A 13959-nucleotide genomic window follows, 5' to 3' on the forward strand; every position below is an offset into this window, starting at 1 on the left:
TTACAAGGAGACAAGCATAGGACTGCACTGCAAGATTCCAAATTCCCTTTTACTACATTTTTTTTCTTCTTTCCAGCCCCTCAGTCGAAAAATTGCAAATGCAAAATAATATGAAATTTACCCAGTTACAGTCGAGAATCTTCTTTCTCCAGCCACTGTTCAAAAAACTCCCAAAGGCTTTCATAATACTTCTAAAATTACTCCAGATGCAAGTGTGAAAAACGTTGGCTGCTATCCTATTGAGAAACAAAATAGTTGGGAGAATTAGAATTTAGTTTAAAATTAAATAGGCATTATGGAAATGAATCCTGAGCTCCAAATCAAGTATTAAATGCTTCTAATCAAACAATGCTTCTAATCAACAAGCAGGGACGTCGGTGGTGCTGTGGTCTAAACCACTGAGCCTAGGACTTGCCGATCAGAAGGTCGGCGGTTCGAATCCCCGCGACGGGGTGAGCTCCCGTTGCTCGGTCCCTGCTCCTGCCAACCTAGCAGTTGGAAAGCATGTCAAAGTGCAAGTAAATAAATAGGTACCGCTCTGGCAGGAAGGTAAGCGGTGTTTCTGTGCGCTGCTCTGGTTCACCAGAAGCGGCTTAGTCATGCTGGCCACATGACCCGGAAGCTATATGTTGGCTCCTTTGGCCAATAAAGCGAGATGAGCGCCACAACCCCAGAGTTGGTTGCGACTGGACCTAATGGTCAGGGGTCCCTTTACCTTTACCTAATCAAACAAGCAAATCGGAAACTGACTTTGGAAAGTGTGACTTCTTCCCTCTCTGAAGCAAATGACTTTTTGAAGCTGTTTTATTTGTGAAGGCTGCCATTGACATTCTCAGTTCACTTTGCAGAGTGAATCTTGGATTCTGTTTCTTGATTGTAAACTAGACTACAAAGGAATGATGGGAGTTGGCCAGACTAGAAGTCACATAACATTAAATACATCCTTGGTGGTCTCAGCAGGTACAAATAAGAATTTTCCCCTTCTGCAATCCTGAGCAAAATAAGAATCCTTTTCCCCTTCTGCAATCCTGAGCAAAATCAAAATCTCTCCTCTGAAGGTGCTACTGGCATTGTGAGGAACACACACAGACACACACACACACACCTCAGTGCAAAGAGAACTTCTGCAGGGGCAGAAAGGCTTAAACACCCTCCCTGTCTTCTATGACTCCATAATGATCCCTTATAATGATCTTTTCCAGGTTGGTACTATTAGCCATTAAAAACAGAATTGCACATTAAATGCAAAGTTACATTTAATGTCACATATAGTTTGGTCATAGATATGTAGCATAGACAATATAAATATTACATATAAATCCAGTTTCTTACAAGTCAAACCTGTGCCAAATGTGAGCACATGGATGATTCAGCTTTGCAGACGATCAAACAAAAATCGGCGGCAAAGAATTGTAGTTGTCTACGATGTCTATAAGCCACCTGGTGGCTTCAATGTGAATGTAACAGCTACTTTTTGAAGCCATCCTAGCTTCTGGTAGAGTTGCGGGTGGCGCTGTGGTCTAAAACCACAGAGCCTAGGGCTTGCCGATCAGCTCCTGCCAACCTAGCAGTTTGAAAGCACGTCAAAGTGCAAGTAGATAAATAGGCACTTGCCAGAAGCGGCTCAGTCCTGCTGGCCACATGACCTAGAAGCTGTCTGTGGACAAACGTCGGCTCCCTTGGCCCGTAAAGCAAGATGAGTGCACAACCCCAGAGTCGTCCGCGACTGGACTTAACGGTCAGGGGTACCTTTACCTAGCTTCTGGTAACAAATTCCATAGATTAACAATGCTCTGCTCCCTTTTTGTGTGCCCTTAATTTTTCAACATTCAGCTTTATTGGACAAACCCAGGTCTAGTATTATGAGGGAGGGATAAAAACTATGCTCACGTTATCCACACCAGGGATGCATAATGTTTTTTGATGTCCTCCCTTTACTCCTTGACCTTTTTCGAAGCTTAAAAGCCCCACCACTGTAGCATTTGCTCCTGGGGGAATTGCTCCAGTACCTTCATCTGCTTGGTAACCCTTTTATGAACCTTTTCCGGTTCTACAACATCCTTTTTGAGGTTCAGCAACCAGAACTGCATGCAGCATTCCAAATGCTTTCAAGCCATATACAGTTATATAAAAACATTGTGATATTGGCAGTTTTATTTTCAAACTCTTTTCTAATTATCCCTTACATGGCATCCACATTTTTCATAGCAGATGCACACTGGATCAGGCATAGGCAAACTCAGCCCTCCAGATGTTTTGGGACTACAACCCCCCCATCATCCCTAGCTAACAGGACCAGTGGTCAGGGATGATGGGAATTGTAGTCCCAAAACATCTGGAGGGCCGAGTTTGCCTATGCCTGCACTGGATCAACATTTTCACTGTGATCCACCAGAATCCAAAGATCACTTTCCAGCTCAGTCACCTCTTGCTCAGACCCCGTTAGTATTTTTTGCCTCAATGTGCACTAATTTACATTTGCTTACACGGAATCACACTTGCCATTTTAATACCTAGTTTGCAGAGATCCCTCTGAAGTTTCTCTCAATTCATTTAGTTTTTACAGCCCTAAACAACTGGGTATTACAAGCAAACTGCAGATCATTTATGAACAAGTTAAAAGCACATTAAATAATGGGCGTGACAGGAACTCACAGAATAATGATTTGTTCTGCACCCTGGTCAAGTGGCCAACTGCAATCCTGCAAACAAGTGGACACCTGGGCACCATGAGGACTCTTCTAGGCACTGAGGCAAAGGGGCAACTTATTCCCTTCTGAGGGAATAAAGGTGGGAGGATGGAACATAACACTTGCAATTTCAGGTTGGGTAGCTCATTTTTTATGTTCCTCTACATTTAAAGATGAAACACACAATGCAAATAAAAAGTAGCAACACTTACAAAGAAAGTTTATTGCCTTGTCCACGCCTTGCCATGCGCATTTTCTACTTGCAGAGAGGTTTTGTTTGTTTGTATGAACTGGTGAGCATTTTAAAGGCACTTGCTATTGAAAGAGGCATTTCAGAATTAGAATACAGAATAAACCCCTAGGCGGACCTTACCCCTTTGCAAGATGAAGCAGTGAATCCTCCCGTTTCCCAGTGTACATCCTGTTACACTCGTCCCCTATCATGGCAAGCTGATGTCCAACTTGGGTTGCAGCCCTGGAAATGTTGAACACACATGAAGATCTGTCCCAATGCTGAACAAATTAACAGGCAAACAGACAACTTAACTGATAAATGACTGAACATAGATAATGCATAAGCAGCTTGTGGTTACCCTCTCAAAAATGATATAAGGGAGTTGAAAAAGAATTAAAATGGTCAAAAGGTTGGAGCAACTTTCCTATGAGGAACAGCTAAATGTTGGGACTTTATAGTTTTTTAAAAAAGGAACAGCGATGGGAGACATATAATTAACTGATGGAACTCATTACCATCTGATGGGGTGATGGCCGCTAGCTTAGATGGCTTTAAGTGGCTATACTCACTATATGAAATGTTCAGATACTGAGGCTAGATGCCTCCAAGTACCAGATTCTGGAGTTAAGTGTATTCATGCTCTGGTTACTGCCTGGAACTGAATACTGGATCAAATGGACTTTTGACCTGATCAAGCAAGGCAGTTCTTGAGTTATTCCAAGCTTCCAAACAAAAATACAGTTTTAATGAGAGAGAGAGAGTTTTATGCACTGATCAGTAGGTTAAGTAGCATTAAAATACAAGGTATCTAGAGAACGCAGTGAAGATGACTTTGTCAGCTGCTCTTTGCAACAGCTGGGCTTCTTATGAATGTCTGTTATTTGTGACCTGGAGACGGGAAAGACTGCTAGATAATTCATGACGAGGTCTAGATAACGCAGATCATCAGAAATGATAACACTGGATTTTCACTCTAGTTACTCATCTAACATATATTGTAAGAACTGACCTCATACAAGCTTAAAAACCAAGCAGTTACCAGAAGGAAAAACAGAATGTTAATACCATGTGATACCTGATATTCATCTCCATTTGCTCTGCGATGTCTACAGATCTGTTGTGACTGTTCTCTTCTGCATTGACATTGTTGTGGCTGGAGAGAAGGAAGTGTCTGGAGTTTTGTCCCATTTCGGCCATGGCTTCTTCTAGCTGTAGAAGCTGTAATAAAATTAAACGTAATCTTTTAATATTGGTTAACAATGCCTTCGGCACACAGCTACAGCTAAAACGAACAAACATTTTTCTCTGAATACAAGGCAGGTATCTAGCATTTAAGGTTAGACTCTGCAGCAGAACCCAAGAATGTGTTAATGATAGTGGTTAGTTTCTTTGGGCTGGATTCAACTAACTACTTGTGCTCATGGGAGCCAGAGTGAGTCCTACTAGTGAATGGTGCTCCCCTCCCCTTTCCTACCCCTGCATCTTCCCCAAGTTGGCTGGGGGGCTTGGAAGAACCCCACAAACAGTGGATAGGGGTGGTCGCTCCATCAAGCAAGCAGAAATGCCTGCACTTGGAGAGTGATCTCCTTAGCGCTATTGTTAATTCCACCCATTAACTGCATATTTCAGTTTTGCAAAACGAATAATCTTTTCAGGCATCCTTAGCTGTTGCTTAGCAGTTACCATTGACAGTGTGAGTGTTCTGTGGGTCTCTGGTAAGACACTGTTTGCTTGTCGCTTTAACTGTTTTGCCAGGCGTACACCTCTTCTTTTCCAGAGGCTAAATTCTTTTTTTTTATATATATATTTTTATTAAAGAATTTTTTATGATCACGAAAACATAACATAACAATACAATAAACACAACAGATACATAAACAAACAAAAACAAAAACAAAACAAGAAACAAATACCATTTCATATCTTAATTTCTTATACCCTTCTTCCCCGACTTCCTCATGCCTCCCTTTTCTGTATTCCAAATTCTAATCAATTACTCAGCAAATCTTCCCTTATTTTAATTTAAATTTAAGCTAATCTTTCTTATTCTCCTTGTCTTAACCATTCCTAATAGTAACCCTTTACTTTCCAGTCCAACATCATTCTAACTTTCATTAATTTTGTAATATTTCTTTAAATAGTCCTTAAACTTTTTCCATTCTTCTTCCGCTGCTTCTCTTCCCTGGTTTCGGATTCTGCTCGTCATTTCTGCCAAACCCATGTAGTCAATCACCTTCATCTGCCATTCTTCCAGTGTGGGTAGATCTTGTGTCTTCCAGTACTTCGCAATGAGTATTCTAGCTGCTGTTGTAGCATACATAAAGAAAGTTATATCCGTCTTTAACACCCCTTGGCCGACAATACCCAAGAGAAAGGCCTCTGGTTCCTCAGGAAAGGTATATTTAAATACCTTTTTAAGTTCATTATAGAGCATTTCCCAGAATGCCTTAATCTTCGGGCACGTCCACCAAAGGTGAAAAAATGTACCTTCCTTTTCTTTACATTTCCAACATTTATTATCAGGCAAATGGTAAATCTTTGCAAGCTTGACTGGGGTTATGTACCACCTATAGATCATTTTCATAATATTTTCTCTTAAGGCATTACATGCCGTAAATTTCATCCCGGTGGTCCACAACTTTTCCCAATCAGCAAACAAAATGTTATGACCAATGTCCTGAGCCCATTTAATCATACTTGATTTAACCGTTTCATCTTGTGTATTCCATTTCAGCAGCAAGTTGTACATTTTTGACAAATTCTTAGTACTGGATTCTAACAATTCAGTCTCCAATTTTGATTTTTCCACCTGGAAGCCAATTTTACTGTCCAATTTAAACACTTCATTTATTTGGTGATAGTGCAACCAATCTCTCACCTTCCCTTTTAGTTTCTCAAAACTCTGCAATCTCAGTTTGTCCCCTTCCTTTTCCAAAATTTCCCAATATCTTGGCCACTTCGACTCCATATTTAACTTTTTAACTGCCTTAGCTTCCGTTGGCGACAGCCACCTTGGAGTTTTATTTTCCAGCAAATCTTTATATCTGATCCAGACATTTAGTAGTGCTTTTCTGACAATATGGTTTTTAAAACTTTTATGTGCTTTAACCTTGTCATACCACAGATATGCATGCCACCCAAAAATATTATTAAAACCTTCCAAATCCAAAATGTCTGTATTTTCAAGAAGCAGCCAATCCCTTAGCCAGCAGAAAGCTGCCGCTTCATAGTACAGTCCAGAGGCTAAATTCAGCCCCCTTCTCGACACTTTTGTCTTTTCGTTGCTAAAGCTTTTTGTTGACAGAATGGCTGACCTGAATAACACCCTATATGAGGAACCATCTGAGATGCATCAGTGCCGTTGGCAACACAAAACCAACAGGTCGTTCATCTCACGCAGCTGAAATCAGCTTGAAGACATCTGCTGCAACAAGCTTGCTCTTAAATATATCCAAAGAACCACCCAAATTCCAGTGGCAACCCAGAATAAACTGGTAAGCTGAGCTCTGGACTTCAAGAGTGCATCCGTGCTACAGCATCTGCTTATCCGTGTCTAGCTAGCTCCTCAGTCTGAGCAATCTGCTCTAGTTTGAAGACACTGCCCAGCTGGCATCTTCACCTCTGCTTGACTTGATGACAATTGTGTCCTTTGGCTCCACTGCTTCCTGTCTGCTGCAGTAGACCAAGGGAGAGGAGGTCCGAATCTTCTTGGGATCAGCCTCAGTGATCAAATTCTTCTATTTTCGAAGGCCAGGGTAAAAAGGTGCATCTTCAGCAACCTATGGAAGCTAGATGCTTACCATCACCATTAAGGCCTCCTCACAAGCCACCCGCCTCGAATCTCTGGGATCACTGGGTCACAGAGCGGTGGCATATTTTATTGTTTCTGATATCAAATTAGACTTTAACTTAGGCCTCTAATTTTCTACAAGGCAAAGAGCCATTTTTGCAGCCTTGTTCCCATGTCACAGTGGCTCCTACTTTGCAATGTGGTCAAAAAGCTCAGCTCAAAACAATGAGCTCCACTCCACTCCAGCTCCAGCTTTGTTAGACACTAGTTTGCTTATAGCAGCAAACCAACTTTTGGCTTGTTTCCTCCCAGACACGCTGAAGAAAGGAAAGGGGAAGCAGCAGGCAGCTCTACGTTGCTCATTCACATTAAATCACTTCAAACTATGGTTTAACATGTTCTGCAAAACGGGCCAGTTAGAGTGTTGGCCTAGCATCTGAGAGACCAGGGTTCAAATTTTCACTCACCCATTCTCCCATGCCATTCCTTTTCATAGTGATTTTTTATAATCCCCTTAAGTGTTAAGGGACGCGGGTGGCGCTGTGGGTAAAAGCCTAGGGCTTGCCGATCAAAAGGTCAGCGGTTCGAATCCCTGTGGCGGGGTGCGCTCCCGTTGTTCGGTCCCAGCGCCTGCCAACCTAGCAGTTCGAAAGCACCCCCAGGTGCAAGTAGATAAATAGGGACCGCTTACTAGCGGGAAGGTAAACGGCGTTTCCGTGTGCGGCTCTGGCTCGCCAGATGCAGCTTGTCACGCTGGCCACGTGACCCGGAAGTGTCTGCGGACAGCGCTGGCTCCCGGCCTCTTGAGTGAGATGGGCGCACAACCCCAGAGTCTGTCAAGACTGGCCCGTACGGGCAGGGGTACCTTTACCTTTACTTTAAGTGTGTTATTTATTTATTTATGATGTGCAGGTGAGAATATTCTGAGACTCTTGCGGGAACATTTTAAAAACGTGTTTAAAACAAGAGCAGAAATGTCTGTATTTGTACAAAGCCAAAACTGTTTTCTGAAAAGGACTGAGAATAAGCCCACGTGCCTCAGAAATCAGACATGCAAACAAGTCCTACAACATCCGGGCAAAACTGCAAAGCGCAACATATGCCAGCTCACACCTGTTATGGTAATATAACCCTCCCTTTGGCTAATAAACCAACAAAGATATTTGCTTACGCAGTCCAGAATTCAGCTGCAAGTTAGCATGTGGTTTTCCAGCCAACTTGTTTAAAATGATAAAGCAAGGAAGATATAAGCCAGAGGAGATGCAGATTTATGATTCCAAAGTGGCCAGGTGGCCCCGTTTAAATGAATGCTGATAGCATGGAAGATAAATGCTTTATTTGCTTCTGGAATTAAGCCAAACCATGTTTTTCTCCCCCCCCCCCGCACGCATTTTTGGAAGGAGGCCTAAACTGGTGCCCCATGATCAATGAGGGTGGAACAGTTTAGCATGCAGAGAAGTGACGCAGCTCGGTGGCTCTGTGTAATCGAGCCAGCCCCCAGTTCTGATCTCACCTCAGCCGGCGACTGAAAAAGAGAACCTTAGAAACACCACTATTCTCTCAGCTGCAAGAATAATAAATTTGTGCAGCTAATAAAGCTGCTCAAATATATTGGGTTGTTGTAAGGACTATGGAGATAATATACGTGACGGGCTTCAAGCACTTTAAATGCATATATCATATCAGTAAGTATATGATTCTCAGGTTCGGTAAAAGTAAAGCTATAGAACAAGAACTAATATTGGCCATGTTGCAGGCCCAGCCTCTCGTGGAACCAAGCCAGGCATGTTGGAAAAACGACTTCCATCCAAGTACTAACCAGGCCCGACCCTGCTTAACTTCCGAGATCGGACGGGATCGGGTGCATTCAGGGTGGTGTGGCTGTACATTTATAAAGAAACCAGAAGTCTTTCTGTTAGGGATATTAGGAAACGAGATAAAAAGAAAAGATTGTAAATTTTTTCAATATGCAGTAACAGCAGCAAGAGTGTTACTAGCCCAGAAATGGAAACAGCAAGAAATACCGACGGTGGAAGAATGGAGAATGAAGCTGTTGGACTATGCGGAGCTGGATAAATTGACAGGAAAGATTAGATACTTAAGAGACCAAAAGTTCATCGAGGACTGGGGGAAATTTGTGGAATATCTGGAACATATAAGTGAAGACAGATAACGCTAATGGGATTTAAAGAAGCACTGTGAAAGATTAAGAAATATTGTCTAAAGGGAATAGAAAGAAAGATATAAATAATGTCAATACAAAATTAAGAAATGCGTAACTTAAATTATAACTACGGATGATTTATGGATAAGCTGGAGGAAGTCCTGAAAAGGAATATGTTGTGAAATTTTGATGTGAAACTAATATGTTTTTTGTTTGTTTTTTCTTTTGATGCAAATTAATAAAAATTTATTAAAAAAAAAAAAAGGAAAAACAACTTCCATGCTTGAAAATGGATTAATTCTTCTCTTACTAAAGACACCCTGCAGAGTGAGAGCGCCCTAAGTCCAGGCTCGTCGAGCACAACTGAACTCCACTTGTCTACATTACTTTTCAGATAACTGTCTGGTGAGATCACTTCTGTATCTGGCGGATGCTATCAAAATATTCAGCACAGCATCTGTTCCGAAATGACTTGACAATTGTTCTGAAAAACTGACTTCTTGCTGGTTCACAATGCCGCATTTGGCAATGCCTTGTGGTTCTTTTGAAGCTTTCCTCCGCCCCGACATTAGGCACGATGCCACGCTATTACCCTAAGCCCCCTTAAGGAACAGAAGATCTTCCAGAGGAGAAGTGCTGTTCACAGCGAAGGAAGCAGAACCGGGACCCGCTGACAGAATCAGCTGGAAGATGTCCCCTTGCAGCAGAAGCTTGGTATAGTCTGCTGTGACCCAAGGATACAGCAGCACTATGAGAGAGTATCTTGGAAGGAAACAGAACCAAGGGTGAAGAAAGGCATAATCTAGTGCATTCTTCACACGCACTGTGGTAAAAGCTTAACTTCCTCACCGTATCTAAATCTGCATGATGGATGTATACACCAGAAAATCAAAGGCTTTAGTAAAAAGCGAAAGATTTATACGATCTGAAGAGAAACCATATATTTTAGTATATGTGCTCACTTCGGCAGCACATATACTAAAATTGGAACGATACAGAGAAGATTAGCATGGCCCCTGCGCAAGGATGACACGCAAATTCGTGAAGCGTTCCATATTTTTACTAAGACTGATGGTCATTTGTTGGGGATTGAAACCGGGAAAGGGGGGGTGGGGTTTGGGAACCCAAAGGGTGCAGAATAATAATCTGTTTTTTTATTTTGTTTTGTTATCAGTATGAAAATTGGGGAATTCGTGGAAGGGAATTTGGGTCGACTTTAGAAAAAAGTTTTAAGAATGAGCACTGATGTTTAAATATTGATGTTTATAAGTTAAAATTGGTTGTTTGTTTTTTTAAAATGAATTAAATATAAAAAGGTCAAAAATTGGGGACAAGAACTTGTTGAATTAACAATTTGAATTGGAATATAAGAAGGGGAGGTGTGGGGAAGTCAGGGAAATATGTTATTGAAAATAAGGATTGTAAACTTTATGTGTTTTTAACTTTTTTCTTTTTTCTTTTTGATGTTTTAATGTATAAAGGTGGAAAAACTCAATAAATATCTTTTAAAAAAAGAAAAAGAAAATCAAAGCCTTTTCCTTTTTTCCGTTTGGAGTGCCACAGATAAGTGTACCCACTTATATTGTCATCACTAGCATTGTTTTCAAAGGGGCTGCAGAGCTGCTCTGGAGGAGGGAGCTATGGGTTCAGAAGCATCAATTAACAGGCATATTCCACAGGTAGTCCTATACAAGCTTGGAAGCCTGAACTGTTTGTATTTAAGAACTTTCCTCCAATGCTCTTGCTCAAAAAAGGGAACTCCCAGAAGGGGATTCCCCATTGCAGACCCCTGCATCACACACACCCAGACACACACCGAAAATCTTCTCCGGAGGGTTGGGAGAACCAGATGAAGGTAGCTTTGCTCACACAGTGCAGTCTCCATCCAATCCTCCCCATGCAATTACCTCTCCTTCTGCAGCTTGCCCCTGCCACATTGCAGACCTCTTCCTGAAAGTCCTCTGCAGTGGAGAGGAGGGGGAGAAAATTCCCCTTGTGTAAACATCATCGAAGGACTGCCGCATTGGATATTGACTGACTTATTTATGGGGCATGCTTTTTGTACTAAAATGGTCCCTGCTCCCAGATTTGCAACGTAGAAATGCATGACATAAGAGGAAAGAGGAAGAGGAGGGAAGAGGAGGGAAAGAGCAAGCTCAACTTACAGTTCTTATTGCACAGTTAGTTAGGTTCCGGTTGCCTTGTGCTTGATAAAGAGCAGCCCCTCCCTAGAAGCACTCCCCAGCCCTACCCAACATCCATCAGATCCAGGAGTAGAGCTGGTGACAACATACAATCCAAATGACATTCCTTCACTCCAGACAGGTGACTTGATGGCAGTCAGAGACCAACTTAAGTTTCCTAGCATCCCAGAGTCATTTCTTTTTTCCAAAAATGCATAGTTTGCGAGTCATTGCAGAAGGCAACTCACTCCTCCAAAACTAGGTACATCTGAATCCCAAAACAGATGCTGAATCCTGCAGAGACTGGGGTGCTTTGTGTCCTCATGTCCTGGAGGTGGGAAAATGGCCTGCTTTGGATGGGATTGCTCTCCCCTGGAAGAAGCAGGTCCACAGTCTGGGACTGCTCCTGGATTCATCAGTGTTGCTGGAGGCTCAGTTAGCCTCAGTGGCTAGGAATGCCTAATCCCTGCTCTGGATGGTCTGCCAGCTATGGCCCCCTTGGGCAGCGATGGCTTGGCCATTGCATCCCATGCTCTGCTAACTTCCAGAAGGGATGGACTGCAATGCGCTTTACATGGGGCTGTCCTGCAAGACGACTCAGTAATTTCAATTCGTCCAAATTTTATTTGTTTATTAAATTCATACGCCGCCCTTCATTCGAGGGCAGTTTACAGTACAGTCGTACCTCGGCTCCCAAATGCCTTGGGAGTCGAACGTTCTGGCTCCCAAACGATCAAAAACCGGAGGCGAGGGTTCCGGTTTTCGAATGTTCTTTTCAAAGCTGAACGTCTGAGGGGGCTTCTGATTGGCTGCAGAAGCCGCACTTTGGAAGTCGAACGTTTTGGAAGTTGAACGGACTTCCGGAACGGATTCTGTTCAACTTCCGAGGTACGACTGTATTAAAATAACAAAAATACACAAGAACAAATGAAACATTCACCCCCACCCCCACACAAGCAGGAAGCCAGCACAGAAAAGGCCTGTTTCTTCTCATGTTGCCATCCTTCCCACAGAGGTGCGTCAGCTTTTGGAGAAAGCTGAAGATGCACCTGCTCAGCCTGGCTTTGGACACTTCAGGTGTATATTTTTAGGACCCACCTTATTTTTGTAGTTTTAAGTTGTGTTAAACTGTTCTTTTATATTGTTAATAAATAATCCAACCTCTCATCCAGGTTTGTCCAGAACAAATAAAAATACAAACAGTGCTTAAGTTTACCCCCTCCGCCCCGCAAAACCACACATACCTGAGCTATTAACTGACATTTAGCAAGTTTAAGTAATGACAGAAAGGTATTTCCATTTTGCCCTTTTGACCGAGTGAGTATTATTTGGTCACGTGTCTTCACAAACCACAAATTTTAATGGGGAACAAACTGAGTGGCTGTTTGGTCCAGGGCATATGCTGCCGTTCCAAAAACATGATACCATCACCAGTTTAGCAAATACAACCCCATTTCATTTCAGAGGGATGCCTTTTTTGAAGAAATGCAGTGGGAAATGTATGGAGCTTCTTGTTAAAAGCACATACTTGCTCCACATTTCTAAGCAATTGCTGTGTTAGTGCCGCACCAACCACTCTTGAAACTCCATGGCTGCTGAAAACATGTTTGTCCAGGCAAGCCTACCCAGACATATAGAAGGCTGACATGGGCTTTAACCTAGTTTTCAGCTTGTCATTGATTTTAATTATTTTTAAATGCTTTAAATAGTTGCTTTTAATTGTTTTTCACTGTTAATGTTACTCTATTCTGTTTGCATGCCACTTTGTGAGACTTTATTACAATGAAGCTGTATATAAATCTTGTGAGATTAAACATACCGTATTTTTCGCTCTATAAGACGCATGAGACCACAAGACGCACCTAGTTTTTGGAGGAGGAAAACAGCAAAAAAAAATATTCTGAATCTCAGAAGCCAGAACAGCAAGAGGGATCGCTGTGCAGTGAAAGCAGCAATCCCTCTTGCTGTTCTGGCTTCTGGGATAGCTGTGCAGCCTGCATTCGCTCCATAAGACGCACACACATTTCCCCTTACTTTTTAGGAGGGGAAAAGTGAGTCTTATAGAGCAAAAAATACGGTAATTAAATATTCCAAATATTATTACTCTCTAGGTACTTTCTGTACAACAGCAAAACCATAAAATCTCAGATGGGGGGGGCACATGATCTTCTCCCCCACCCAGTTAGCTCCCTAAAGGGTCACAAACAGTAATCGTCTCATCCCTTCCTTGTGCCATTTCCTGTGACAAATCAACCTCAGTGACCTTGAAACACTGTTTATATTTAAAACAATTCCTAACACAGCTTGAATAACTCTCAGGCAGATTTTCTTCTGCAATGAACATTCATGCATTCCCTCATTTTTTTTATCTCATCCTTGCTCTGCAGTACTAATCTGGCTGTCATAGGAAATTGATTCCTGCCTGCTTATTACGTGAAGTCCATTCCAATGCATATTTCATTCAGACGTTTCAATGTGCTATTTTGAAGTTCCATGGGACTGCAGCTTTAGGCTGCAATCCTGTGCACACTTGCCAGTAAATAAGCACCACTGAACTCAGCAGAACATCTGAATAGATGACACAAGACTGCACTAACAGAGGGTTGCAATTGACATGTGAAGTGCCCCTCACATCTGTCTACAGCAGGGGTCGGCAACTTAAGGCCCATGGGGGTCGTTTAACCGGCCAATGGACCCCTGCTGCGCGCTCGGTCGGCTCCCGTGCACCGTGCTAAACCGGCGCAGAGCAGCCTTCTGCGACGATGGCCAGTTTCCCATTGGCTGCAGGAAGCTCCTGCAGCCAATGGGAAGCTGCGCACGCCTCCTCTGTGCCGGAAGGGGTGCCGGAAATAGCGTTTGTGCATGCATGCGCGAGCACTCTGGCCCATCGCGCCGTC

At 42.6% G+C, this 13959-nt stretch overlaps 1 non-coding gene across 1 annotated transcript; it reads left to right on the forward strand.

Moving 5' to 3' along the window:
* The first annotated feature begins 9833 nt into the window (after positions 1 to 9833).
* LOC128414965 (U6 spliceosomal RNA) lies at positions 9834 to 9940 on the forward strand. The gene has a single exon (XR_008330775.1). It is a non-coding gene; the product is annotated as a U6 spliceosomal RNA (small nuclear RNA).
* Positions 9941 to 13959: the final 4019 nt, after the last annotated feature.

This window comes from Podarcis raffonei, chromosome 5 (genome assembly GCF_027172205.1).
Source record: "Podarcis raffonei isolate rPodRaf1 chromosome 5, rPodRaf1.pri, whole genome shotgun sequence".
Lineage (NCBI taxonomy): Eukaryota > Metazoa > Chordata > Lepidosauria > Squamata > Lacertidae > Podarcis > Podarcis raffonei.